A 25,570-nucleotide genomic window follows, 5' to 3' on the forward strand; every position below is an offset into this window, starting at 1 on the left:
TTTTTGTGCAGGCTGCTTTTACATATTGTTTCCAGTCCTCTCAGCAATCCTTCCAGGGGATATTGTTAGTCTAGATTTACAGATGAGGGAAATACAGAAATAAACAGATTAAGTAACTTGCCCAAGGCCACAGTTAGCTGGGATTCTAAATCAGGTATGCCTATTGCCAAAGCACATAATATTTTTGTCACATACTGACTTTTTGGAGAGAATATAAAGCAGAAAAAGCAATGAGCCTCGAAGTGTGCACATTTTTCAATAGAGAAAGTCTGCCTAAGAGTCAGAGAAGGAGCAACCCAAAAGATAGTGTTAAACCCTGAAGTCTCCCAAATCAACTGGATAATTTTGGTACTTTTAAATGCAGAGGGCACAATCCCAAGGCAACCTGATACTCCACTTCAGGAGCCACTTCATATTTGTTAAAAATGTCTTTCCCCTCAAATACCACTGATGAAAAAGATCACTGTAGATTCAAGCAGCCCTAGGACTGGAGAAGTTGGTGAACCCAGAGTTTTGTCCTTGGCCTCCTTTTCTTCCCACTGAACAGTGTCTTGGCCAAACTTATTCATTCTCATGGCTTTTACTACATATCATATTTTGATATGTAGTAAATGTGTATCTATAGAACTCTTTCCAGCTTAAGACATCACTTAACATCTTCTCATGTTGTTCTTATAGGCACTTCAAACTCAATGTATCTCAAATGGAGCTTATCATCTCATCTTTACCCCAAACCTGCTTTCCATCCAACATTCCTTCTCTTGGGAAGTGCCATCACAGCCAATTCATTGTTGACATCCGACATTTGTACATCATTCTCACAATTTTCATCTCTTCTCCTTTCATCTGCACAGTTCCAGTGCAATTATACTTTCTAAACATCTCTCTAATTCAATGCTTCTCAATCTTCTATTACATCATGGCATACACAATAAATCTGAGAAACTTGGACTTGCTTTGACTGAAAAAAAAGTTTTTAGTTTAACTTTTAAAAAAAGAAATCACCACATAAGTTCCTGACTAACTCATGGAAACCAAAAGTAGTGATGCATTCAAGCCTTGGTAACATTCTGTCTGAAGTGCTAGAGGGAACCTAGAAACCTCTCTCTATCTTTCATCTGTCTTCCTTTCTGCTTCATTTTTCTCTTGACGGCTAACTGTTTCATTTGTCCTATTCACTTAGAAGATGATCATATCTAATGAATGAACTGCAAGTCTTTTAATACCAATTCCAAGGTCCCAGAGGAAAGGGCACAGTGGCACTACTTGGATCATGCACTCATTCTTCATCCAATTGATTTTTTCCAGCTTTATTGAAGCATAATTAACAAATAAAATTGTAATATATTTAAAGTACATCATATGATGATATATGTATACATTTTGAAAGGGTTTCCACCATTGACTTAATGAAACATTGATGATCTCACATATTTACCCTTTATGGGGAGAGGGAAGAACATTTAAATTCTACTCTGTAAGCACATTTCAATTATACAAAAAAAAGTATCATTGACTATAGTCACCATGTTATACGTTAGATTCTCAGACCTTATTTATCTTAGATTTGAAAGTTTGTACCCTTTTACCAACCTCTCCCCATTTCCCTTCTCCACTCCCCAGTCCCTGGCAACCACTATTTTACTCTCTGTTTCTATGAGGTTTGAATTTTTTGTTGTTGGGTTTTTTGTTTTGTTTTGTTTTGTTTTTTAGATTCCACATATAAGTGATACCCCGCAGTATCTGTCTTTCTCTGTCTGGCCTACTTTACTCAGCACAATGCTCTCTAGGTCCATCCATGTCATTGCAAAAGGGAGGACCAATTAACTATTGAAAAAAAGTCCTAGCATGAAAACAAGATTGCTTACATTGTCACTGTGTGGATGGGGTAAGAGGTGCAATTACCAGATAAGGCAGAATTATAAACAACTGGGGAGATAATCCATTAAAAATTACGAAGATTTATATTTTTTCTAGTTTTCCATTTGTACATCCAAATAAGCTCTTTTAAGCCTAACTGAAAAGTCTTAACTTCCCCAGTTGAGATGATTATAATTCTAGCCTTGACTAATAGTGCATATGAATTAGAAATACAAAAGTTGCCATACTAGAAAATGTGAAGGTTCTAAAACTTTTCCTTGAAATGTAGGCTTGAAAATATATTCAGTATTGTGTGTTCTTTTTGACTGGTTATTTTTTTAAACATTCAATTTTTTCTCTTTACAGTCTTCCTATGCTTTTTGTTGTTACCCTAGATATTACAATATACATCCTTCATTTAATATAGTCTAATAACTATACCTTCCTCCTGGTCATTGCAAAAAACTTAGAACACTTTAACTCCATTTACTCCCTCTTACCCATTATTTCTCTATATTTAAACTTCATAGACATTATTATTGTTGTTTAATATGGCCAATGTTCATTTAGGTTTACATTCGTATTTCTCACTTTCTTTTCATTCCTTCACGCATCTCTGACCTTCCAGCTGGGATCATTTTCCTTCTGCCTTCATTTCATTCACAATATTTCCTTTAATGCAGTTTTGCTGATGAAAAACTCTCTGTTTTTGTTGATTAAAAAAGGTCTTCATTTCATCTTTATTCTCAAAGGATATTTTTACTGGGTATAAAATTCTATATTGGCAGCATATTTTCTTCTGGCCTGCATTGTTGCTATTGATAAATCAACTGTCAGTCTAACTATCATGCTTTTGAAAGTTATCTTATTTTTTCTAGCTACCTGAAAATGTTTCTCTTTGCCATTGGAGTCCATAATATCATTGTGACTTGTATATGTATTTCTTTCTATTTATCTTACTTGAGATCCAGCTGGCTTCTTGAATTTTTTAATTGTGTCTTTCATTGTTTCTGGAAAATTTGCAGCCTTTGAATACAACCTCTGATCCGTTTTATCTCATGTCTTCTTATAGGACTCCAGAAAAACATATCTTATACTTTTTCTCTGTAATATAAACATAGATATATAGACATCAATGTATATATAGATATATAAACACATATAATTTATATATATGTATATGTATTTGTATCTATATATTATATACATATAAATCTATATATTTTATCCTCTATCTTGTTTACTCATTCTCTCATCAGCTGTGTCTAATCCACTATTATATTCATCTACTGAGATCTTAATTTAGTTATTGTAATACTTCATTTTAAAATTTCCATTTTTTTCCAAAATCAATTGTATCTCTTTTTGTGGTTTCTCTGCCAAAATTTTCAAGTTTATCATATTAAACATAATTGTTTTATAGTCTATGCCTGATAATTACAACATCTAAAGTCTAAAATTAGTTGTTTCTAATTACCTTTTTTGGAAAATTGTTCCTAATTACCTAGCTTGCCATTGCTGGACAGAACATGAAGTTTTGTTGTTGTTGTTGTTGTTGTTGTTTTAAAACACCTACAGCACCTGGTATTCTTAGGTGGTCTCCCATCCAAGTACTAACCAGACCCAACCCTGCTTAGCTTCCGAGGTCAGACGAGATCGGGCATGTTCAGGGTGGCATGGCCGTAGACAATATAATGTTTTAAAATTGGGTTTTAACCTTGAAAAGTTTACATGCAATTTCTGACCATGGCTTTCTTAAATGATTTTCTCAAATTTTTGGTATCTACTACTTATGAAAGACTTTTTCACAGATGTAAATTAAAAAAAAAATTTTTTTGCATAAACATTCAAAATTTTATATCAATTGATGTTATATATGAAGAGCTAACATTATTGGCAAATGTAACGGTGCATTTCTTGACATAATGAAATGGATTTCTGATTTGATCCAACTTTTTCATGTCAACCATTTCAAAATTATGTTGAAGCTCTAATTCACAGAACACTTATGATTTGTTATTATGGTTTAGCTTGGATGCCACTAAGAGGGCACCTCAACAACAAATAGACAGAAGTGTCCAATACAGGTAAAGACAGAAATTTAGGACCCTCACCTAGAACAATGGAGCCCCCAACTAGCCTTTCCTCATCTGGAACACAAACTTCTCTAGCATTTCTGCTAGGCTCTGTTCACAGTAAGCAGTAGCATATTCTACAGTGGCTGTTGAAGATGATAAATCACCTCCTATGTTCAATGCATCACGGGAAGCAGAGAGTAACAGACACTCTGCACCACAGGAAGCAGAGAGTAACAGACACAATGCATCACAGGAAGCAGAGAGTAACAGACACTCTGCAGGGAACAAACTCTATAGCATCAGATCTCATTTTATGGAGCCTTCCCTCTTATTTCCACTTGCAATCTGAGGTCCTCACCCTGCCACATTGAAGGTTTACAAGATCAATATCTCATATCTGATCCCATCTACCTAATTGTCTCTCCACTATCAAAGGTGCGTTTATAGATTTTCCATGTGATAAATAAAGTTTAAGCTTTAGGACCCTCACTTTCACGGGAACTTTCCAAGGCCCTAGAATGGCTCTATTAAAATGTTCATAAGGCCATATGTTTTTGTAAAACTTACAAAAGTGGTATATTTTAACCTAAATCAGTTAGGATGACTGCTGTTTTCCTCTCTGATTTCCCCTCTATCACAGTTCTCTTCATGTCAGGTCATACTGGGTTGGCTATGGGCATTTTGGGGGACGAGATCAAGAGGGAATTGAATTATGGATAAATATACTTGTTTGAGTTTAGTGAGATATATTAATGTGCTTAACAGTTACTAATTAGAAAAGTGGGGACAACACTGTCAATCTTTCATGGTTGTTGTGAGTATGAAATGAGATTGTGATATGGTCCCCAGTATATTAACTATTTCAAGCTAAAAAAATATTCTCAGTTTCTGACATTCTAGGCTCTTTTTTCTATACTATTAAGCTTTTCCAGATATGTTGGCTCCTGGTAAGATAGCAAACACATTGGGGAATTGATGCAGTTTAGTTGGGCTGACCATGACACAGTATAGATAAGTCAGATATATGTCGTTATGCCCATTGCAGTGGATGCATTGTATCCTTCTAGCACTGACTGGAGACTCTGACAAATCTTCTCAAGCTAATCCTGCCCCAATTCTGATCATTTTTTCACTCTGTAGCCCCAGCAATTTTTTCTTTAAGTTTTTTGTTTTTGTTTTTAGTTTCAAATCCATTTGGAAAGGATTGGCGTACCTAACGCTCAACATGTGATATTAAAGGGAAAGAGATGCATAGGGAAAAAAAAAAACACTGTAAAACTTTTTGATAATAAACTTTCTACCAAATCATTAAACTTTATACAATGTATAATTTGAGAAAATCTATGCTAATAAAAATTAAAGTTTATATGAATAGAGTAAATATTTATTCTTAAAGACATGGACTTCTGAAATTTTTGTGGAGTGAAAGCATTAGAAAATTAAAGAAAAAAGAAGATACTACTGCAACTCAAAAGAAAAATATAATGAAAGCCACAATGTGATGCAAAAAATAAAATAAGGGAAAGAAAACGTTTTTATACCATTTGGTCTTCCACACTTTTATACACAGTTGCAGTAGCTACTTATGACCCTATGGACCAGGCTCATATTTTAACTCATTTAATCCTTAAAACAAGTCTATGAAGAAGGTACTATTTATTATCAACCCATTTTGCAGGTGAGGAAACTGAGGCAAAGGAGGAAATTGAGGCACAGATAATTTGCCCAGATCATGAAGCTAGAAAGTAGTAGTGTCTTTAAGGAGATTGGTGTAGTGGAGAGATGTGGATTGTGGAATTAGACAAATGCAGGCTGGATTTATCACCTTCCCCAATCTGTCCTTCCTGTGTTTCTCAACTCAGAGATAGGCACCACCAACTACGCAAGTGCCCAAGCTTACAACTGGACATCATACTTGGCCCCTCCCTTTCCCCTGCCATTGTCTAAATACTGAGTATGTGTAGAGATTACACTAAAGACTTTGTAAGGATTCTCTCTTTTAATCTTTATGATGACTTTATGAGGTAGGTACTATATTATCTCCATTTAGATCCAGTTTTTACTACTATTTTACAAATGAGAAAACTGACACCTAGGAAGATTAAGATGCCTTGTACAGTGTCCCAGCAGTTCTCTCCAGCAGCTCTGCCCAATGTCATAAGCAGTTCAATATCCAACAGCTCTGCTGTTAAGAAGAAGCAAAGAGAAAATTCCTGATAGTTCTAGAGTCTTCCCTCATGACCATTACTGCACTACCAGGACTTGAAAGTTTATTGATTTCACCTCCCAAATACCTCAGCTTTAACCCTGGCTCAGGTCACCATCATTTCTCCCCTGTGGCCCTCTCTCAACCAGCACTGCACTTTCCAATCCATTCTCCATTCCATAGCCAGAATAATTTTCCTAAGTGCCCATGTGAGCACATCACTCTCCTACTAAATCTTACCAGGTTTTACAATGCCTGGCTGATCAAGCCTCAGTTAATCCTCTTGGATCTGCTCTGGACACCCCACAGCAGTTCCAGTCATCCTGAAAACATCTCAACACCTCAGACTTTGGGCCTTGACCCATGTAGTTCACTTGCTTGGATTACTCTTCTCTCTATTCTCCCATGTCTTCCCCCTGCATCTGGCTCTTTCTCATCCTTAATGTCTCAGCTTGAATATCATTTTTTCTAGCAGCCTTCCTTTGCCCTCTGAGTTTGGCTGATGCTACTCCAGGAAGCAACCACAACACACAGTACCTTATCTGGTTACTTTTTAAAACTTCTCCACCAAACTGAGAAGAAAGGCCTGTGTGATTTACCATCACATCCTTAAACCTAGCATGGTACCTGGCCCATTATAGTCACTCAATATATATTGAATAAGTGAATGAATGAATCTTGGCTCCACAACTAAGAATTTAAGTAGTTACTTTCATTCACAGAAGTTGTTTTGGAATCTGTAAAACAGGGACAAAAATGGCATAGAAAATACAGACTGAGCCCATATACTGGCTTTCATTTCTTGCCCCAAATCCCAAGGAAAGACAAAAGAAAATTAGTTAAAGTAAGTTAAATTGGAGCAATAACCAGTAGGCTTAAATGATATAATATAAAATTCCTGGTGCCTTTAAAATATTACAGAAAACTGGTAACAACGATTAATTCTGGGAAGGAGAACTCCAGAGCTAGGGGCCAAGAATAGAGGGAATCTAACTTAAGTATCTTCCAGAACCCTTGGTCATATATAGGCTATGCAAAAGAACAAGTAAATTAAAAAAGAAAAATGTGCCCAGCACACGTTAGGGCATCCAACAAAGGTGAGCTTACTTGTTAGGTGATAAGCACAATACAGCTGATTGGCATGGACACCAGGACTGGAACATTGGACTCTGAGTCTTCAATGTTTCTCTACTAGGCAGGACAAGTTTTAGACAAAATGGCAAGCCAGGCAAGCAGTACCCTGAGCTGACCCTTTCTGTGTCTTGTGTTCATCGTCTGTGTACCTGTGTTTGTAGGTGATTTGCTGGGCTGAGGATCTCTGTCATGTAATTGTATATACTTGTATTACAGAATGGACAAATATGCCTTTGATTTTGCTATCTATCAGTAAGAATAAACACATTTCCTCTTCACACATCTGAAATATGCCTTACATTAAAAAATGAACAGTGTACAAATCATCTACAAGTGTTGTTGATATTGTCTAGGCATGGCATTCTGGCTCAATGCAAGGAGTCTGGGCTTCTGAGAAAATTCTAAAATCCTGCTTTTAAATACCACTTTAACTTTTAATAGCTTTGTGACCTCAGGCAAGTTGCTCAACCTTTCAGAGACTTGCCTTTTTTTTATATGCAAAACAGATCTAATAATAACACTGCAGATTAAATGAGACCATGTATGTGAAGCATCCAGCAAATAGTAATCACTAATAACAATTACTGAGAAAGCAGCTTTTCTCAATTTTAATCTTGTAAACCAAAAGAGTACTACCAGACACATTCTGATTGGCTAATAAAATAACAAGCAAGATCAGTCTTCCTTTGTCAATGGAGGCCAAAGGTCAGTTTAAGGAACTTCAGCTTTGACTATTGCTTACCAGGCTGGCCATGACATTTCTGAGATTGCAAGGACCGTTGATTCCATTTTGCTGTGAGACTGGCCACATGCCACATAGACCAGGCCCATTCAACTTACTGAGCTGCTCCCCACTCACCGTGAAATTAGCTCTGCCAAGAGACTGTCAGTGTGAGAATCCTTGTCCAAAACTAGAGTTTAAAATGTGTAAGGTAGTAGCATTTACCATGGACCGAAATCCTTGCTATTCATCTTGTTACTGCCCACCCCTAACCCTAAGTCCAAATCTATTCACACACCTCACTTTACAGAAAGAAGGTAGAATATAAAGTCTCCTATCAAAGCAGATACTGAATGTAAAAGTTTTCTCATTACAGAGATTTTAGAGACTTCTCTCTGTGGTTACCAGAATGTGAGCTGAAATGAGCAGATTTAGGGACTTGTGCTTGGAAGCCTCTGGTGTTGTGAAGGAGTATGTCACAAAGTGGGAGCCTGGATGTCAGAGCCCATCTGGGGCACACATGTTGTTTACATCTCTAACCACATAAAAGGTGATGAGTAACTCAAGAGGGTTTTGCCAACAAATAGAAACATTTACCACACAGCAGTTATAATGGCCAAAATATAAAATCCAGTAGGAAATTAATGAATATGTTTACAAAACTATCTTAAATAAATTAGTTGATCTCATAAGAAATCTTCGATTTGGGATTCTAGCACAGAAAATCTAATTTTTCAGAATAAATCATTACATTAAGAATATCTTTTTAAAAAATACTAATTGAAGATGGCTGACTGAACAAATCTCCCAAATCACCATTAAAATAGAAATAAAGATATTTTTAAAAATTAAAAGAAGGAACAAAATTTTAGAGGCTGAAAAATTGGACAATTGGTATCAGACTTAGCATACTGAGAAAGCTAAATCCTAAACTAGCAAAAGAGAAAACCAAGAAGCAACTCAATTCCCAGGATAGGCCACCCCAAGAGCCTCTTCCCAAATGCAGCTTAGCTGACTGCTTTTCCCCAAAACAGCAAAAGACCTGAAATTTTCTTCTGCAGAGGATGAGGGCTTCAAAGCCAGAACTAGAGGCATCAGAGATGATTAAGGTTGGGAAAACTATACTGAAAGCAGAGAGATTGAAAAAATTTTGTATAATGTGTCATGATTCCCTCTAAATTCAACCTCCAGAACAGTGGCAGTCAGTGTTCTCTAGGCAGAAGAGCAGAAGTTTCCTCCTTGAAAAATTTAAACAGACCAAGAAAGAGGACCTAAAGACAATGACATTTCCCCACTATAATTGTTCCAAGCAGATCACCCTAAAGACTGAACTCAACAAGCTTCATCCATCACACACCGTTTCCCACCAGCTTTAAAACATGAGTGAAAGGCGAGGATCATCAGACATCTGAAGAAAGCCTCCACCAGAGAATATAAAGATAAAACACACAAAGATTTTTTTTTTAAAAAGATCACCTGAAGAGCAAACAGAAACTATGCAAGGAAATAAAACCTTCCCCTAAAAGCAATTCGATTATTAATATCCTCAGAGAAGTAAAAAGATATTATAAGAATAGGGTGCTAAAAAAAAGTATTATTAGAGAACAATAAAGAATATTTGAAAATTTAAAATATAATAGAATTTAAAAACTTAACAGAAGGTTTAAGGCGATAGAGCTGAAGAACTCTCAGAAAGTAAAGCCAAAAGACAAAGAAAAGGATAATAAGAAAGAGATAAGACAGAAGATCAGTCTAGAAGTTCCAATATTCCAATAAATAAGAGTTCCAGAATGAGAAAACAGAAATAACAATGAGAAAGAATTCACAATAAATCAATAATTCAAAAGGATTTCCCAAACCAAGGGATGTGATCTGCCAGATTGATAGGGCCCAACGATTAATTGGTATAATGGGTTAAAATAGGTCAAGACTAAAGCACATCATTGTGAAATTTCAAGAAACTCTAGAGACAGGAGACAATCCAAGAAGCTTTCAGAGAGAAAAGGCAGGTGTCATACAAAGGACCAAGAGTCTGAATATTGGAGGCAGTACGAGATGGTAATTATTAATCCATACAAGACTCAGATACTGTTTTGATTCCTAAAAAAATAAAGTGAAATAGTGAGTAGAACTCTAAGGAACACTTCAGGGAGAAATCCTAATTCCAAAACATACATCTGTAGGACAGGAAACTTAAAGCAAATGTTCAACGTTTTGGGGTTGGATTGACAAATAGATTATAGTAGAGTTTTCTTCTTAATCCTTGGATATCAATAAAACCACAATCACAGTAGCTATCCTGGGCCAGACATCTCAGTAAGCATTTCTAATACACATTAGCTTATATACTCCTCATGACAATCCAAATAGGCAGAAATAATTACCACGATTTTACAAATCAAGTTATACTAATTAAGTGATTTACCCAGTTAAGAGGAGGAGCTAGAATCCAAAAATTAAAACCCATTCTTTTAGCTGCTATGCCACTCAGCCTTGGGAAATAATGTTCATATTTAAATACTTCAGTAACAATTTTTGTAAAGCTTAATATTTCTGCCAACACTGACTTCTTAGAGTTAGCAAAAACATGTGTATCAGAGCTTTATTTTATATCTTTATATTTTGAAATAATGAGGAGGAAAGAGGGAGATTAGCTTAAAATTATTCTAATAAAATAAAATACTAGTTCATGATTTTTTGGAAAAGAATATCTTGGTTAGCTGGCAGGACTTCTAGGAATCTTCTAAGAAAAGCAAAGCCTCAAAATGAGGGTCCAAGAAAGAGTAGTAGTATTTCAGTTTTAGCTGGCCTACCACTCAATTATTCAGTGGCATTTATGCCCAGGCTACAAGAAAGCTTTGCACAAGACTTTTCTAAATTGGCCTGGCAGCCATTTTTATGTACACAAGCCCTCCCATACAGAATTTTCCATATTAATGTGCTTCCATTGTTCTCAGTTGGGCCTGCAGTAACTTTAGCTCTCTTCCAGATGTTTCCTGACATCAGCATCCAAGATGTGCTGGCCAGCTGTCTTTAAAATTGCAGGAACTCTGTGTTGTGCGCATTAGTTATGCAAATGGAAAAGCAAGGACAAGAAGCCAATATAGTGGATAAAAAAGAATCAGGGGAGAGATTGGAGCAGGGCTTTACTGGCACATGCAATGTAGGGAGAAAGCCAAGAAAACAAGCTGTCTTTGATCAAAACCCCCAGCAGCCTTCACCACCACTGCCCACGCAGAGGGGTCAGTGTCCTCAGTTCCTAGGTCAGGCCTGGGTTTCTGGAAGCTTCCTCACTGTTTTGGTGACCTCATAGGAACACACTGAATACCCACAAATCTATCAAGCCTCTAACCAGTTTCTCCTTTGCTTTGCTTTATGAACAGAAAAATATCTGCATAGACCAGAGAACAATTCCACAAAGTGTAGACCTTGGTGAATTAATAGATGCTTCATGAAAAAAAGGGTTGGGCAGTTAAATGAGTTTAGAAAAAAAAACTCGATTAAACAAAGTTAAGCAATTCCTTTTCCCAACGCTCAGGGCCTCTGATATGTTCATGTACACTGTGAATATCAGACATTATCATTTCTCAGAGGACTAAGTTTACCTGAGAAAATGCTGGTCAAGAGGCAATGTGGCTTTCTAGCCCCAGTGACCCTCTCAGATGCTAAACTAAGTGCCAACTGAGTAGCTTTGCATATCCAAACTTAACACAACCATTACTGAACTCATAATTGCCTCTTTTACCTGCTCAGGCTCCAGCTTCTCTTCCCTGGATTATGGCAGAACCATCACTATTCTCTTAAACTATAATTATGACAGTCATCCTCCATGTTTCCTTTGTCCTCATCTCTACCCTCCCTCGTCTATTGCCCTGCAGTAAAGGGCTACTGCTTTGTCTTTGTAGCACCACCATGGGACCAGATCACCAACTTCACATCTGTATCCCTAGCTGATGACTGGACATTTCTATCTGGCTCACTAAGCACACTGTACCTGGGCTTTCCAATGACAATTTAAGTCTCCCTTACCCAACAAGCATCCTTTTCTCAACTCTCCATTACTCTCAACAATACAGAATCACTATGTTCTCAACCCTACTGTGTTTTTTCCTCCTTTGTTCTCATTTTTTTGTTGTTGGTTTATTGTTTGTTTTTTTAATTATGATAAAAATAAACATAAAATTTACCATCTTAACCATTTTTAAGTGTATGGTTCAGTAGTAATAAGTACATTCACACTATTGTACAATCAACGTCCAGAACTCTTCATGTTGCAAAACTGAAACTGTACTTATTAAACAATTTCCCATTTCATTTCCCCCCCAGCCCCTTCTATTTTCTACAATCACCATTCTACTTTCTCTATGAATCTGACTACTCTAAGTACCTCATATAAGTGGGATTATACAGTATTTGTCTTTTTGTGACTAGCTCATTTCACTTAACATGCTTTCCTCAGGGTTCATCTATGTTACAGCATGTGTCAGAGTTCTTTCCTTTTTAAGGCTGAATAATATTCTATTGTACATATATACCACATTTTGTTTATCCATTCATCTGTCCATTGATACCTGAGTTGTTTTCACCTTTTTGCTATTGTAAATAGTGCTAGGATGAACTTGGGTGTAAAAGTATCTCTTTGAGACCCTGCTTTCAATTCTTGTGGATATATATACACAGTAGAATTGTGGGATTATATGACAAATCTATTTTTAATAGATTTTAATCTAGGATAGGTTACTTAATATCTGTGCTTTGGTTTCCTCATCTGTAAAATTAATTTAATTATATTATCTATCTCATAGGGTTATTGTGAAGATTAGATGAACTAATAATGCATGCAGAATACTTAGAAGACATTATCATTATGCTCTCTTAACAAAGGAAGAATGAGCATAAAGAAGTTAAGTAGAAGTAGAGCCAGGATATAAACCTAGGTTCACAGCTGAGGTCTATTCTCTTAATCACTGGGCCAAAGTGATTTCACTCCCTAGTCAAGTGAAGCTTTTACTGATCAACTCCACCCAAGAGGATTATGTATTGATTTAATTATATGGGTACTGTTTTTGAGGAAGAAGGGGAAGGAAAAGGAGGGAGCCTAATATTTTTGGAAAAGAACAATCAGCATCTTGACGTAACAGTCAAAAGTATATGAAATCAGTAGTAAAATCATAACAAATATTCTACTATAGTTATTAGCATGACTAAGTAATATAAACCAAGTAGATTTACCTCTGTTTTATTTTTGAGTTGCCAAGTGTTAGCAACTTGTAGAGTGTGCGTCTGTGAGTAGGAGTGAGGGTGGGAGAGTGTATTTGTGTGTGCTGGGAAGTGGGTGTGACATTATTGTACTCTAACTCCAGTCACCTCATCAGCCATTTGACATTCACTATGAAGTTATTTTTCTCTCCCTTCTTAGGGATTTATGTGAAGACCATTTTTACAAGAAATATATGTCTAAAATGAAACGAGAAGTATGTGTAATCATAATCAATTATATTTTACAACTAAATCACATCTTTAAGCTCAACATTTAAGTTTCTTTATCACAATGTTACTAAAAAACATAGAAATAGCTAACAAGTTTTCCAACAACTCTGCTTATCACATGGAGGAATTACACAAAAAGATTAAGTAAGTGATTTGTTTAGAGAGACTCAGTAATACACTTGAGGCTTTCATGAAAATGAGCTCATGGATAAATTTGGTGGTGAGGTCCTTCTGAATGAAAACAGTTCGGCTCAGGCAGATGTCTCATTGAATACCACAAAAGCTGTGCCATTGTACCCGAGAAAGCTACAAGATGCATTTGTTTTGTGAGAGAATGACACTGGAACTTATTTTATAGAGAAAAATTTACCTTAGGTCTTGGGCATACACAATCTGATGGCTAGTTCTGTCCTGTGCAGACTTCTCCCCTCAACCTTCACTAGTTGGGCTTCTATCCATATAACTCCACTCACCCTGCTTCTGCTCAGTTCACCAAAGGCCAACTCTCATAGTTGCTTCTGGTTTTCATCTCACCTACCCTCTCAGCAGCATCAGTTGATCCAGTCTCTCTTTCTTGAAACATTCTCTTCTCTTGGCTTCTGTGGTCCCACATTATCCTGCTTTTTTTACCTATCACTCATGCTGCTGCTTCTGTCTTTGACAGCTTTCCTTCCATCCATCTTAAAGATGGAAAGCTCCAAGGCCCACAGAGATTTCATCCAGTTTCTAGTTTATGGCTCTCCAGGCCCTCCTGCTGTTTCCATGCAGTTATATTTTCATGTTGGGGAGTTTGCACTGGCTCTGCCTGAAACACTATTCTCCCAGGTATACAGTGTTAACTCCTCATTTCTTTGAAATCTTAAAGTGCACCTTATCACTGAGGCCTCCCTGGCTTCCCTGTTTAAAAGCTCCACACCCCACAATCTTGATCCTCTCTTCCTTTTTCTTTTCCATAACATCTGTCACCTTCTAAGATATTATACAACTCACTACTCTAGCGCCAGTGTATCGTATATCCACAACTTCGTAATAGGCACTCGGTACATATTTTTTGAATAAAAATGATTCGACCCATGCCCACAACAGTCACAGTATGTCTCCAACTCTACTCTCTTTCCCGAGCTTCGGAACAATCCATTAAATGACTCCTTGATGTCTGTATTTGACTGTTTGAAAGGAATCTCAAAATCAATATGGCCAAAAATGAACATTTGGTATACGTCCTTAACTCAAACTCAGTCTGTAACATCTAAGTAATGGCACTACCATGCTTCAAGTTGTTCAGGCCCAAAACCTGGCAGTCGTGGTTGATTCCTTTTTTTCTTGATGCTGTGTATCTAATCTATCGGCAAGTTGCAAACAAAGAAAAAGGAAAAACAAACAAACAAACAAAAATAGAACAAAACAAATAAATCAAAAAATGGAGAATAATCCATTAGCAAGTTACTTTAATTTTTCTTCCACAACATGTCCTCAAATTTCTACTTTTCACCTTCTCAATTGCTACCACTGTGTTCCAGCCACAATCATCTCTTGCTTGCAGTACTGACATGACTCCCTAACTGGTATCCCTACTTCTAATCATTACCATCAAGAGCTCAGAGCTACTTTTTAAATAACTAAACAGATTATGTAAGCAGATCCTTTGTTTATAAAGCTGCAGTTTAAACTCCAAAACCTACCCAACGGTCTAGGAAGACTTTCACAAAATGCCCCTCCAATTCTGTTCATTTCAACAGACTAAGTTCATTCCTACTGCAAAGCCTAGACATTTGCTATCCTCAATGCCTGGAAAGCTCTTCTCTCAGATCTTCAAAAGACTCAGAACTGATCTGCCAGGGCTCAGCTCAAGGTGACTCTTCAGAGAGGCCTCCTCTGACCACCCGATCTAAAGTGGCTCCCCAGTTACTCTTTTATATTTGTTTGCTTTATGTTCCTCATAATGTGTAGCACTCTCTAAAGTCATCTTATTATTTATGTTCATTTATTTATTTATTGTTGCTTATTTATTGTTTGCCTTCCTAACCAAGCTTCATAAGATCAAAGACTATGCCAGTTTTGCTCATCATTGTATTCTCAGTGCTTAGCACAATGTCACAATAGGTGACATTAGTTTATATTTCTTGATTGAATAAAGGATGAATGAAGTTGAAGTAATGAAAAGAAAGAAATGGTAAGGGAAGAATGGCAGAATTTTATTGTATGGTTTTAAATTTGAAAGCATTGGGAACTTTGATAGGGAAAGAAAAGGAGAGAAGTGGTGGGTGAAAACACAGAAAGTTATCATTTCCCCAAATATCATTTCCCTAAATGTGGTTCTCTTCATGTTCAGTCCTTGGTTTGCCATTTAACAGACATTCTATTTTTCCTGAATTCTCCTGAATTCATGTTTTCTATGATATAATATGATCCCAATTCTTGACCATTCAAGGTGTTTTTAGTTGCTAACACAGCTTATATCAAGAAGAAAAGGAAGGGTGGCCAGCATGATTAGGATTGTATATCCCACCTCTATATTCTTGAATCTTATGAATAAGAAAATTTAAAAAAATAGACATTAGTTAGTCTGAGGTCAATCCCAAAAGCTAATTTCTATGGTAGAGCAATAGCCCTAGGTTTCCTGACTGTACTCACTACCCTGCACCATAATTGAAATGGCAAAATAAGTTACTGATAGATATTACCCAGTTTACTATTGTTAGGTAGCAGCTAGTTTGACATGAGTGATAGGGGGAACAAAGAAATAGAGGCCCAGCCTAGAGACTGACCAAAGAACACTCTATTGGTAGTTAGAGAGTTCCTCCTGCATCCTCAGAGAGAAAGGACAAGAGAATCGTAATCCTAGCTGGCCTAATCTAGCTACAGACGCTTGTGCGGAAGGTACTACTTTAATTTGTCCACAATTTGTTTCATTCTGATACTATATTTATGCTTGGAAGTTCATGAATCTAATTATAATAGACTGAATTCGGAGTAAGCACATGCACAGTAGGCAGAGTTATATAGCAGCCAGCTGTCAATCAAAACTATCTCACTTGTCAATCACCTAGGAATGCCTTTGGAACCATCCATCACGGCTCAAATATAATGCAGACATTCCCACTTCTGGGTCCTTTTGTGGCCTATTGTGGCCTTTTGTCCCTTTTTTGTGTTGGTTATTGTGGTGGTGGTTGTTACAGCGCTCACTTACAGCTCTTCACTAAAACCATGTGCCTCCTTTGGAGCATACTTTGTCTTTCTAAAATATTCTTTTAATAAATCTTTTCTATATCCCATTGACCTGTGATTCTTCACTGTGTCAATGAGGAAGAATCGAGGAAAAATGCCAATACACTTCTGTACCGTTATCCCTATCCCACGCCCCTGCCATTGGGGTGACACCGAACTCTAATCGGCCCCAATGGTAACACTATGAAAAAGGATAGGAAGTTTTGGGGAGCCAATTACACTCCAGAACAATACAAAAGATATCTCATTTAATCCTCAAAAGTAACTCTAAGAGGTGTATATATTATTATTATGCTACTGCTGAGGTGGAAACTGAGGCTCAATCAAGTTGAAGGTTGTGCTGTAAATAAGTATGGGAGAGAGATGTCTGATGCCCAAAGCCACAATTTTCCCTACACTCTGCATTGCCTTTCAAATAAACATCCACATTTGACAAACTTTGTAAATTAGAGTAACTACCCTAGTGAGCAGAGTACGTGGGTGCAGAGGAAAGGTAATCCTGGAAAATGAGAAGGGGGTCTGAAACTTATGATTTAGGGTTGGGTTGGAGTTGGGGAATTGAAGTTCAGAATATATTTTCCCAGGTGCTTATTATTAGTTTAAAAATATATCTCAATTTCAAATATTTTACTAAAAAAACTTTTTACACATAAACCATTAGAAATTCAGGATTGTCTATGCCAATTCTAAAAACTAAAACAGAAAACTAATTCTCTCCTGTAATGATGGCTGTTAAATTTTGAAATCTATCAACATTTTTTACTTCTCTGAAGCAGTTGTCCATTCCATAAAATAGAGATAACAGCACCTCACAGATGTATCTCACATGAGAGTTGAGAGATGGATAAATACAACTTGGTATGTGTGAATAAAATGCTCTGCTAATATTAATTTCTCCTCCTATTACTTATAGTAATCATAGAAAGTTAAAATAACAATAACAAAATGTGAAAGGAACTATGACATATTTAACTAGAGAAAATGTTTCATTTTGTCTTATTTGGGGAACTTCATCAACATTTATAACATTGTCTTCCTGGGAATATTGGTCCCAAGTTTGCTTACAAAGAAAATGTTGACAAATCCTAAGTATAAAATCTCTTTATCTAGTGAGGGCTATTTGTGTTGAATTCAGAAATCCCTGTTCAGATGCTCTGAAGTCTCTAACCCCTTAAGCTAAATCTTGTCATAGCTGTCAAAAGTACAAAAGGGCAGATTAAAAACAATCTTCAGAAATGTGAAACTACTCTAAATACACTGTGATTAAGGGATGGTTCAAAGAAAAATAAAAATATTCTTATTTGGTTGTTAGGAAAACGATACATATATATTTGTACTTTTACATTTTCTCTTGGAATCATTTATTTATTGATGGTTGAGACCTGGTTTCTTACAGTAAACAGACAAAAAAAGTCATATTTTACTTTTAAAATTCAATTTCTAGATTTCTTAATATCCACGAAATTCATTAGATGAACAAATGGCTACCTGAGTGGTTCTGATTGTGCATTTTAGGATAAGCACACAAGAGTTAATAGGTTTAGAAAATCAAAATTCTTCATAAAGGAAGCTCAACAGAGAAACTATAAGAAAAAATAAAACTATGAGAACTACATTCACAAGGACAAAAAATTACCTTTAGGAAAATGTGTCTCTAGCAAACATTGTTGACCATTTATTGATTACTTATTAGGCAAACAACCTTGTATTGTTAACCTATGTTCTAGAAGTAACTCTACTTTACAATCAAATTTCGTTTCTTTCCCCCTTTAAAAGCAGTTTCACTTCTATTATCTCACTGTATAAGCTTTAAAGGCTAGAGTAAAGAATAGACTTTTAGATTGTGTTTAGCCTAAAAACAATTAAGAACAGAAAAAGATTATGAATTGATTGTTTGCAACGACTTTACAAGGACAATTCTTTTGATTGTGCAGATTGATAAACAGTGGCAGCCTCCTGAGTAATCATTACTTTCTGTCTCAGCTGGGTGTGGTGAGCCATCAGGAAAGACGTTAATTATCAGGAAGAGTAAAACTGGATTGTTCCTTTAAGCTTCTTCAACGTGCTGGAGCAAATCCAGAGGAGAAAACCTTGCTGTGGAGGGAAAAAGGATTTGTCTCAGGTAAGTGAGATTTAAGATGTCTGCCCCCTGGTGCCCAAGAGGTGAAGGACAGGCTGACAATTCCAACATAACCAATCTGTAAAAATGAAACAAATTGAGACTTTCTCTGATTAGGTGTGGGTGGGGCTTTTAAGGGGAATATTCTCAGTTTGAGGTAAAGACATAAAAATTCATGATTGGAAAGTCTCACTTAAGTGAAGGTTTAGAAAAAGGCTGTAGTAACTGTATTTAGACATTTTCTAAACATTTATGTTTCTCTCCAAGATTTTATATTACTGTTAATAAAACAAGTAACCTTATTATCCTCATTTTGGAAAGAACAGAAATTGTCATATCATCAAGGTTGTATTTATACTGAAAAATAAGTGAACAACAGGGGGAATTATACAAAATTCCATCCCTAAAATGCTTATTCAGGAAAACTGGACCATCCACCCAAATATACCATAAAATTGCTTTTACTTTTTACCTCGATGCTACTAACCTATATTGATACTACTAAGTTACCAGGCCCCAGAGATTTTTTTTAAGTTTATATAACTATCAGAAAATTAAAGGTTTCCACAGTAACCTCATACTTTAAAATTTTTTTTTTTTGCATAATTATCACAACAAACTTGAAATTTAAGATCTCAGAAGAGTGAGATTTTTCTCTCAGGGAAGCAGATCAGAAAAAAAAAATGAATTGAGGAAGAAAAGGAAGCAGATGGTGGGAAGTGGGAGATCATTACTAATCACTAACTCAGTCACAGGGTGCCATGGGCCACTCACCTCTGCTCTTACAAGTTCAATGATTCTCAGGAACTTTTTCTCAGGATTTTCTTGCTTTATCATGTGGGCCTCCTTATTTTAAATATTTTCCATTTTTAAAATTCCGGGGAAATAAACATACATAAAATTTATTATCTTAACCATTTTAAGTGTTCGGGTTCAGTAATACTAAGTACAATCATACTGTTGTGCAACCATCACCACCATCCATCTCCTGAACTTCTTTCATGTTGCAAAACTGAAACTCTGTCCCCATGCCTCCTTGTCCCTAACCCCCGGCAACCACCATTCTACTCTCTGTCTTTATTATTTTTCTATTCTCTATTTTATCTCTGCTCTAATCTTTATTATTTTCTTCCTTCTGCTACCTTTGGGTTTAGTTTGTTCTTTTTCTAGTTCCTTAAGTTATAAAGTTAGGGTTTTGTTTTGTTTTGTTTTTTAACGCAAGCAATTATAATTACCAATTACTCCCTCAGCACTGCTTTCACTGATGTCCCATAAGTTTTGGTACGTTGTGTTTTTGTTTTCATTCATTTTTATTTTTTAGTTTCCTGTGTGATTCCTTCTTTGATGCATTGGTTAAGAGTGTGTTAATTTCCACAGATTTGTAAGTTTTCCAAATGCTTAGAGTTTTGGCAATTATTTATTCAAATATTCTCTCTGCTCCTCTCTTCTCTTTCTGGGACTTCCACGATGCAATGTTGGTCTACTGATGGTCCCTTAGGCTTTGTTCATTTTTCTTGTTTTTTCTTTCTGTCTTCCAGACATTATAATGTCCATTGTCCTATCTTAAAGTTCATTAATTCTTTCTTCTGCCTGCTAAAATCTGTTTTTTAATCCCTCTAGCGATTTTATTTTATTTCATTTTAGTTATTGCACTTTTCAGCTGCAGAATTTACTTGTTTCTTTTTAGGTTTTATCTTGGTTGATAATCCCATTTTGTTCATACATCATTTTCTTTACTTTCTCTACACTTTCCTTTAGTGCGTGAATGTCTTTTAGACAGTTGTTTAAAAGGTTTTATCAAGTAAATCCATCATCAGGTCTTTTTCAGGGACAGTTTCTGCTGGTTTATGTTCTTCCTTTGAATGGGCCATACTTCCCTGTGTCTTTGTATGCCTTGTTACTTTGTTGTTGTTGTTGAAAACTTTATATTAGATTTTGATAATGTGGTAACCCTGAAAATCAGATTCTCTCCCTTTTCCAAGGTTTGCTATTTTTCGTTTTGTTGTTGTTATTGTTGTTGTAGGGTATCTCTGTGCCAAGGATCAGTCTGAGGTGTAAACATAAGGTCTTCTCCGGTCTTTTCTGAGCCTGTGCCTTCCCCTGGGCATATGTGGTGACTTTCTAATTTACCCTCATGTGCAGCTGCTGTTGAATGTCCCAGTCTTCAATATTTGGCCCAAAAGAGAAAACTAAAGAGTGAGAGGAAGACACTGGCCCTTTAAAATGCCTGGCAGTCACTTTAGCCAGAGAGGTGGGGCTTACAATAATGAAAGGAGGTACAAGAATAATGGCTGTCCACCTCTTTGTTCATTTGTGATCAGAAATAGCAATCAAGGATCAAAGCACAGATCCCCGCTATTTGAGGAACAAGGTCCTTTATTACCACCCTTGTTGCCACAAACCATGTACAAGCTGCTGCAGGAACACATGCTCAGCTAACTGCCACAAAGGTGAGGGTTGGGAAATGGGTAGCAGCTACTGTGCAGAGAGCTCAAGTGGACCAAAATTAATTGCAATTTACCATTCAATCCTTTCCCCTGGAATTTGTAAGCTTTCCATAGACTTGGGAATTCTAAAATAGTTAGTTACAGATGGATTCTGCCAGTGCAATTGTTTTCTCAATGGGGGATATCTTTCTGGCGCTTCCTACTCTACCATCTTCCCAGAGTCTTCTCTGGGGCCTTTGATTTTAAAAATGTTTTATTGTGGTAAATTTCAAACCTAATCAAAAGTAAAGAGAATGATATAATTCATTCCAATGTACCATCATGCAGTGTCAACAATTACCAACTATATGGTCCTTCACCTAGAATTTCTGTCTATAGTTTCTTTCCCACCTCTTCTCTGCCTTTTCCCCCATGACAGGCTTCAAGCAATGTGATTACCTGCCTTTTGTTTCAGTTCCAGGAACCAATGGGATCCCTCCACATATCACTAAATCAACAAGCTCTCTTTTCTGTCTTCCTAACTTGAATACTCCCAGACAACTTAAAAAAAAGGAGTGGGAGGGGGGGCGGGGGAGGGGAAAGAAAGCACCATTTAATCCTTCTTAATGGTTTGAGAATCTACTGAAAGCCATGGACCATTACCACAGGAACAAAAAAGCACATAAAGAATTTTCTAAGTAATTTTAGGAGGTTCATAGAAAACTTGACATTCTCCAAAGAACTCAAGTTAAGAATCCCAGTTTTAGTTTACTTTAAAAGGCACATCCCCCTTTCTAGGCCTTACCTGCCTCTTCTTGCCATGGTTCTCTTTCACAGATACATAGAACTATAAGGCTAGGAGAGTATCCAGTTCTATCCTTTTTTATTGTGCTATCAAGGCAACTAGACATAAAGAACTAATGCGCTGGCCCCAAATCCTGGAAAGTGAGCAACAGAACTAGAGGCTCCATCAATTGTTTCATACTAACCTCATGCTACCTTCATTTGAATATTTTCCTGCCCCTTTGAAATGAATTAATGTCAACCTCAAAATAATCCTAAAACTCACTCTAAAAATACCTCTTCAGCACACCCTATTCTCTCTTCTCTTTATTTATCCAGCATTAGATTTTCATGAAATTCAAGGAAGAAAAATACTAACAGACTCAGAAGCCAGAGTGGAATTGAAAAATTAATTCAAAATAACTTTTTAACAAGTATATTTTAACTACAAAGGTGTCCATGCTTATTTGTCAGGGTTCAATTTATATTCGGCTCTGCTATTTGCTCATTTGCAGGGAATCTTTGGGCTGGACCAGCCAACTAACGCCTGCTCACCTTGCATAGAAGTTCGGGTTGAGTTTTCTGGGGTTATTCCCTGTAGTATTCCACCCCCAGTTCTTCTAATGCAGGATCTCAACTGTGGCCATAAGTCAGAATCACCTATACAGTTTTTAAAATTAAGAATATAGGTGGGCTCAGATGCACCCACTCCAGGTTTACTGACCTTGGTGCCAGGCTTTAGGTATGCAGCCAGGAATGAGAACTCTGCTCTAATGCTATGTGCAAGGAATGAATATCATTACAAGTGGTATAAATCTGGGAGAATACTACAATTGTTCCACAGCTTGTAGTTTAATAATGGAAGGATATATTTAATCTTTAAAAAAAAAAATCTAAAGAAAATTACTATGTTAATAAAATATTCAATTTCAACCCCCACTCTACCCCCACCCTCCAAAAAAGCAGGAACATTGCAGAAGGAAAATTCAGAAAGAGCTTGGCAAATGTAAACCACTCTGGGCTAATGTTAAAAATATGTTATTTTTATCCATTATTTAATTCCTAATGTAGCATTAACTTCTTGGCTCAGCTGAAATATGGTTTAATATATTTTATCTTATTTTAGTTAACTTATATTATAAAAATAATATATATATACTTGAAAACTTTTTATAGTGTATAGAAGAATACAAAGTGAAATCCCAGAGGAAACACAGTTAACAATTTATGTATCCTTCTAGAAACTTACTATCCACAACAAGCATGTATATGACATACATTGATATTTGTTTATCACTAATGGGCTCAGGACTCACGATCTTGGAGATTAGCATAAAGGCATCTTTCCTATATTTCCATTCTATCCACAGGGAAACAGGAAACCTAGTCTTTTAACAGGTTCCCTTCCAAAATAATCCTAAGAATCCCCAGAAGAGTCTCCTGTCCTTTAGGACCATCATGGTCATTGCATCTGGTTTCAGGGGGGTGAACCTCTGTGCAAATGCCCTCCTGCAATGTTAGGACTGGTCTCTCACAGCATGTTGCTATTATTCTCCCTTATACTGATTTGTTTTATATATGTTCTCTTTTATTAATTTCATACCAGACTGGTGAAACTAGACTGTAACTTTTAACATGGTTTTATTGAAGGTTCAGAAATAACAGAAGGAAAAGACAACACAGAAGACAACTTATAAGTCTTACTAGATGTAGCCTCTATCAGAATGTTCGAGAGCTCAGTAGCCAGAATGTGAGCATTGAGTAAATAATGGCCCTAAAATTGTGGTCCAGATCGTGGACCCTCTTTGCCTAACTCCCTGCCAGCCCCAGTAAGGCAGGGGCCAGTTATCCTCCCCTTTATATATGGGGCTTGAGCCTGTTTCTTCTGACTGAAAGCCAAGCTCCTAGATTTCTTCAGGCTATAAGAGAAAGGCACATAACCCTAACCCTAACCCTAATAACTTCAGTCAAAAATCTTCATGGCTATCTACCTCCAAATGTCAATGGGAATGTCCTCTCCCATTGTGAAATGCCTTCACCTTTTCATTTAGAAAAGTGTGGTATTGACCGCAAAGGTAGTCAGAACTCAAGACATTTTCCACAGTCTGGATTCTTCAGTCTTGTAACAAAACCTGTGACAGGAAAGGTCTCCTGTGGCCACGATGGGTCATATCTAGTCAAACCCAGGCCAGTTCCGTAAGGCTCAAGGCGAGGATCTGGCCTGTACACCTTTCCTGGAATCCTCAGACTTGTTCTTGATTTCCTGTGAACAATCCTTAAATAACTGCACATACCATACTCCCCCAAGAACAAGCAAAATTTTCCTGGGATAATGTAGCCTAATCCTACACTTAACAAAGACACATTACTTCAAGAGAATCATAACATGAAGAAATGCAAACTTCTCACCATGGTGACCATTTTCATATTACTAGCCAAAATAAGTTTGTTCTTCAACTAAAAAATATCCATCTCAGAAATGATGTCTGAGCTTTGACGCAAAATTACATGGGAGTTAGAGTGAGTAACACAGAGCAAAATGGGTGGGGGTTTTGATGAAACAAAATTGGCCATGAATTGACTGTTATTGAAATTAAGTGATGGGCTTTAAGGGTTCATTATACTATTCTATCTACTTTTGTAATGTTTGAAATCTTCTAAAGTTAAGAACAACAACTGCATCTCTGCAGAGGGTTTGCCCATGACGTTTCATCATTAGAAGGTCCCTCTATGTTTTCAGGAATAATGGAACTTGCAGCCCTGCAGATGAATTCAGTCTCCACCTGTTGCAGATAAGCTTCTTTTCAACCTCCGCGGATGATCCAGAGATATTAGGGCCAATACTTACTCAATGCTCACATTCTGGCTACTGAGTTCTTCCCCACCACAAGCACTGTCTTCAAGGAAACTTCTCATAATCAGCCCTAGAATGGTGAAACTTTAGGTTCTTTATGTTTGGGAATGTGCACCATCTCATTAAGTATATAGACAGAGGGTTCAGGCACTGAATTTCTAAATGGTAAAAGAAACTCTACCTGTCTTATTTTATTCCTCTTTTAAAAAATTTTTTTTACTGGTATAAGTTGAATGAAAAGGAGTCTGTTGAGGGTGGCTTGAAGAACAACTGTCTGGCTACCAGGACATAATAACATTTTTGATCTTAGTAAAGTTTATGGCAGGGGCCTTGTTCTGGAATGTAGTCCTCAGTTTTATAAACTCAGGAACTTAAATGTCAGCACATGTAGATACAATGGGACTCTAAGGGCTGATGAATGCAATAATTAACTTGAGAAGGAAACATAATTACAAGCAGACCCCAAATCCATGTTTGCTGGTTAGCACATTTCTGGCTATGAGAAACTTTTAATGCAAAGCCAAATTATAATCAGAAGAGTATTTGGTGAGAACAAACTCTAGAATAGTGAGTTTTTAACTAGAAAGAGTTAGCATCCCCAGGAAGATGGGGAGAGGGAAGGAGACTTTTAGAGAAATTTTTGTGTGTGTTTTTTCTCTTAGCATATGTCA

The 25,570-nt window shown here is 36.7% G+C and overlaps 1 protein-coding gene and 1 non-coding gene across 3 annotated transcripts in view; both read right to left on the bottom strand.

Annotated features, from left to right (window-relative positions):
- Nucleotides 1–1,299: 1,299 nt before the first annotated feature.
- The window catches only part of COMMD2 (COMM domain containing 2), a 49,638-nt gene continuing 25,367 nt past the window's right edge, over nucleotides 1,300–25,570 (bottom strand). Inside the window, exon 6 of one of the 2 annotated variants that reach the window (XM_023526283.1) lies at nucleotides 1,300–2,964. The gene's annotated coding sequence lies outside the window, so the exon portion shown is untranslated. Of the gene's footprint in view, nucleotides 2,965–18,603; nucleotides 18,812–25,570 lie in introns of those variants that run through there. The other variant, XM_023526284.1, reaches the window with a different exon arrangement.
- On the bottom strand, nucleotides 3,430–3,548 carry LOC111734125. The gene has a single exon (XR_002778322.1). It is a non-coding gene; the product is annotated as a 5S ribosomal RNA (ribosomal RNA).

The sequence above is a fragment of the Pteropus vampyrus genome, unplaced genomic scaffold (assembly GCF_000151845.1).
Source record: "Pteropus vampyrus isolate Shadow unplaced genomic scaffold, Pvam_2.0 Scaffold814, whole genome shotgun sequence".
In the NCBI taxonomy this organism is placed as follows: Eukaryota; Metazoa; Chordata; class Mammalia; order Chiroptera; family Pteropodidae; genus Pteropus; species Pteropus vampyrus.